The sequence below is a fragment of the Ailuropoda melanoleuca genome, chromosome 7 (assembly GCF_002007445.2).
Source record: "Ailuropoda melanoleuca isolate Jingjing chromosome 7, ASM200744v2, whole genome shotgun sequence".
NCBI lineage: Eukaryota > Metazoa > Chordata > Mammalia > Carnivora > Ursidae > Ailuropoda > Ailuropoda melanoleuca.
The window spans coordinates 68,622,124-68,627,627 of NC_048224.1; positions in this window are offsets into that span (position 1 = coordinate 68,622,124).

A 5,504-nucleotide genomic window follows, 5' to 3' on the forward strand; every position below is an offset into this window, starting at 1 on the left:
TCAAGAGTTGCATTCTCTCCTAACTCAACCAGCCAAGCACCGCAAGAATAACATTTTAATTTACAATTCTATACACAGTGAAAACATCTTTCAGAAACAAAGGTGAAATAAAGACTATTCTGAGATGGGGCAGCTGGGTGGCTTAGTTGGTTAAGTGTTTGCCTTTAGCTCATGTCATGATCTCAAGGTCCTGGGATCAAGCCCCTCCATGCTCCGCAGTGAGTCTGCTTCTTCCTCTCTCTCTACCCCTCTCCCTTCTGTCTTGATCTCTTTCAAATAAATAAAATCTTTAAAGAAAGAAAAGACTATTCAGACATACAAAAGCTGACAAAGTATTCATTAGTGGTAAGAATGTTCATAGAAGTCCTTTGGTATTCATATGATATCCAGTAGAAACATAAGTACACCTGAAGCAATTAAAATTATTACAGAAAAGGTAACTACATAAGTAAATATAAAAACTCTTTCCTCTTATTTAAATCTCTTCATGCTGTGGGGTTTATAACATAGGTAAAAATAAAATGTGTGACACAATTACACACAGTCTGAGAGGGGAGAAATAGAAGTATACTATTGTAAGGTTCTTACACTATATGTGAAGTGGTGAAACAACGTTTGAAAGTAGGGTGTGATAAATTAAAAGATGTGTACTATAATTATTAAAATAACACAGCAGTTATAGTTAATAAGCCAACAAAAGAGATAAAAAGAAGTCAATAAAATGTAATTAATATATACAAAGCAGAAAAATGGGAAAAGAGAACAAAGAACAGGTGGGGGCAAATAGAAAACAAATAATAGCAAAATGAGATCAATACACATTCAATATAAATGGCCTAACACCCCAAATAAATGACAGAGATTTTTATCTAATTGTCAAATTAGATAAAAAAGCGAGACCCATATGTTGCATACAAAAAGCCCACTTTAGATATAAAAATCCAACTAGACTAAAAGTAACATAATGACTAAAGATACACCATGCTAACACCCATCAAAAGAATGCTGGAGTAGCTATGTTAATATCAAAGTATATTTCAGAACAAAGAATATTACTAGGATAAATAGAGTAACTATGTAAAAATATAGGGATTGATTCATTGGTAGGATGTAACAAGCTTAAAAATGTATGAACCCAATAGCTGACTTGGAATACATGAAGTAAAAAATGATAGCATGCAAGGAGAAATGGAAAAATCTACAACTATGTTTGTGTTGATCATTGATAGAACAAGTAGACGAAACATCAGTAGGAATATTGAAAGCTTAGGGCACCTAGCTGGCTCAGTCAGTAGACTATGTGTCTCTTGATCTTGGGGTTGTGAATTTAAGCTCCACACTGGGTGTAGATTACTTACATGAATAACCTTACTCTAAAAAAAGAATATAGAAGGCTCGATCACCACTATCAACCAGCTTGACCTAATTGACACTTATAGGACACTCACCAAACAAAGGCAGATTAAACATTCTTTTACAGTTTGTATAAAACAATGACCAAGACAGATCATAATCTGAAGCACTAAACAAGTCTCAAAATATTTAAAGGATTCAAGTCAAACAAAGTATATTCTTGAACTGCAATAGAATTAAATTAGAAATCAATAAGAAGAAGATATCAGGAGAATGCCCAAATACTTGGAAACTAAATAATATACTTTGAAAAAACATGAGTCAGGTAAATTAGAATGCATTTTTGAGCTGAATAAAAATGAAAATGCAACATTAAAGAATTTCTGAGATAATTGCCAAAGCAATACTTGGGGAAATTTATAACATGAAATACCTGTATTATAAGAAAGAAAAGTCTCAAATCAATGACTTCAGTTTTCACCTTAAGAAATGAGAAAAAGATGAACAAATTAAATTTAAAATAAACAGAAGAAAGGAAATAAAAAAGATCAGAATGGAAATTAATGAAACAGAAAACAGCATAACAAAAGAGAAAATTAATTAAACCAGAAGTTCGTTTTTGTTTTATTTGGCGGGGGGGGGGATCAATAAAATTGATAAACTTCTACCAGATTGATAGAAAAAAAAGAAAATACACAAATTACCAATCTAAAAAATGAGATAGGTGACATCACTACAGAGTCTATAAATACTAGAAAAGATAAAAAGGGAACATTTTGAACATTATGACCATAAATTCGGCAGATTAAATATTGTCCAGTTTCCGGAAAGGTATGAATTGCCAAAGCTCACTCAACAAGTCACAGATAACCTGAATATGTCTATATCTATGAAAGCAACCAGGTTTGTAGTTAAGAATCTTCCCTCAAAGAAAAGGTCAGGCCCAGATGGTTTCACTGGTAAATGCTAGCAATCTGAATATTATCAGTTCAACACAAACTCTTCCAAGAAATTCTTTTGAATTGTTGAGATACTATTTTTTAAATGTCTAAATAAATGGACAGAAACAACTTGTTGATAGTCTGAAGATTCAATATTATTAAAATGTAAATTCTTTTTAAGATTTTATGTATTTATTTGAAAGAGAGAGACAGCCAGCGAGAGAGGGAACACAAGCAGGGGGAGTGGGAGAGGAAGAAGCAGGCTCCCAGCAGAAGAGCCTGACGTGGGGCTCGATCCCAGGACTCCGGGATCACACCCTGAGCCGAAGGCAGACGCTTAACGACTGTACCACCCAGGTGCCCCAAACCGCGCCACCCAGGCGCCCCAAAATGTAAATTCTATCTAAATGCAGTCATATTGGGCTCACCTGAATAAATCAGAATACTCTCCCCCCCTTCAAGATCCGTAATCACATCTGCAAAATCCCTTTTGCCATGTAAGGTACTAGGATGTGGATGTCTTTGAAGGGACATTAGTCAGCCTACCACAACCATTAACAGCACTTTTCTCTAGGAAGTAACATTGAGACCACACCTGCCCTGTTTGATAGGGCACAAAGTCAAGGACCATCAGAAAGAAAAAAAGGTTGCCAATCACGGCAGACATCGCAAACAGAGGATAACATGAACACATCTTTGTGTTTTCCTTCAGTCCATCTAGAATTTATCTCATCTGGACATTTGGCAGTCCCTCCTTTCTTTGGACCTTCAACCTCTGAACTCCTCCACACAACCTCTCTTGGATCCTTTCCACTTCTCTACCCATCTGAATTCTGGCAACTCAAAATTGGTCTTGTCTCCAAGCTGGATCTGGTAAAATTGAACACTTCTCAAAGCATAATTTTGATATAGTATACTAAATTTACTATGACCTTAACAGTAAGGACAAAAAGGGGGAAAGAAGGTGAACACTACAACTCCATCCTTCTACATAGGGGGTTTGCACTGTCTACATTCTACATTTCTTTTTTTAATAATTATTTTTATTTTACAGAATATTTAAGTGCAAATCAAAGTAGTGAAGATTACCTGCAACAATTAAAGTTTTCAATACCTAAAGGATGAATACCTACAAGTAAAGAAGAAAAATAATTATCAGTAAACACACAAAAGTATTCAATCGCTATTGTAATCAAAGAAATCCAAACTCTTTATAAATATTAGTATAGATTGAGGGAGAGAGCAAAAAGGCATGCATACAGAGATGGCAGGAGTGCACCCTGCTATGAGCTTTCTGGAAAGGAACATATATCAAATGCCCTAAAATGTAAGTATCCTTCTATCTAGGAACCCCATTTCTGTGAACGATATTCTTAAGAAAAATAATGTCATTATAAGCTCAGAGAGTTAGAGCCAAGATGGTTCATTGCAGTTGTTTGTAATAGCAAACATACTGTCAATGATCTACATGACACCCAATAGCGTAAATTAGTTAAATCATTTGTGGTATAGTATACAATGAAAGCTTTTTCAGACATTTAGTGTTGTAAAAAAGTATATTCATTTATATGGAATGAGGTTTAAAAAAAGAAGATTGTGGAAGAGTGTGTGTGTGTGCGTGCGTGTGTGTGTGTGTGTGTGTGTGTGTGAATGCAGAAGGGGTGGAAGAATACAAATAAAATTTTTTTAAATATTTTATTTATTTATTCGACAGAGACAGAGACAGCCAGCGAGAGAGGGAACACAAGCAGGGGGAGTGGGAGAGGAAGAAGCAGGCTCATAGCGGAGGAGCCTGATGTGGGGCTCGATCCCATAACGCCGGGATCACGCCCTGAGCTGAAGACAGACACTTAACCGCTGTGCCACCCAGGCGCCCCACAAATAAAATTTTTAACAGTGGTTTCCTCTGAGACTGAAAGGGAATGGGGGTGGCAAAGTTAACTGTAACTTTACTTGTATTATCTGAACTTTTCTAATAAAAATGCACTTATGAATCGATTATTAAAACTATTAAGTCAATAAAGAAAAAAATCAATACAGCATGATCCTACTTCTGTTCTAAACTATTTTGAAGAAAAAGAGTATGGATAATGCATGTCTTTTTAAAAATGTATATATTCGAATCTCCTAGCCGTAGAACAATATTTTCTATTCTATTTATTACTTCCAGCAATTTAAAACTATTTTTGAAGGACTCCATCTGTCATCTCCCACGTGAAGCACCAAGTACATATGTATTCTAGCATGTCTCACGTTCTATTGGAATGATGTCTAAGGGATGTGCTCCCTAAGGCCAGAGGCAGTCTTTCTTACTCCTCTTTGAATCCCTGGGGCTTGGGACCATACCTGACATCCAAAAGGTACACAGTGCCTATTTTTGAAGGAAAGAGCAAGAAGAACAAAAGTGGAGAGGGTAGACAGAAAGAAGGAGTCATGTCCTGTTCTCCTTCAGGCAGCATTTCCTTGAAAGAGAACTGAAAACAGAGGGGACAATGGGGATTTCTTAGTTCAGTGATGAAAAGTCTCTGGATCTCAATTTCCTTATCTGTGGAATGGGAAGAACAATGCTAGCTGCTGGGCTGTTTTAAGGATTGCAGGAACCCCACACATGGTGGACGCCCATTGGGCACCATGGTTGCTATTGTTGTAGGTGATGATGACATGGGTCTTGAAGGGAGTTGACTATTGATCTGGCAGTGAGGTCAGGGAGAGAGTGATGGCTCCTTCTGGCCTCTTCTGCGAGGCCAGCGTGGGAAATGTGGTTTCTTGGGCAACAATGAATAACTCTACTGACAAAGCAGTTGAAAAAATATTTATGACTGAATCATTTTTGGGGTCTTGCCCCAGAAGTTACTGGAAGCTGAAACCACCTCTGTTTTCTGGACATTTCAGACTGGTCATGATCTTAGGACCTGCCTGGCATCCTGGCTTAATGACAAGTTGACTCTTAATGTTATTTTTTCAAAACTATTTTCAGTCACATTATTGACTCTATTGGCCAGAGACGGGAGTCGGGGGGTGGCAGGAAACCCTGCCTGAGCTCTCCTTCAATGACACCTGCTACCTCTTTTGGATAACAGACATCAAAAACAGGTTCTCTGAAGTTCATAGTCTAAAACAGTTGAGGAAGGCTGCTTTCCAACCAGGAACCATCCCCCAAATTCTCCTCACTGTGTAACACTGAGGGGGTGAGGTCAGCAAGCTCTGAAT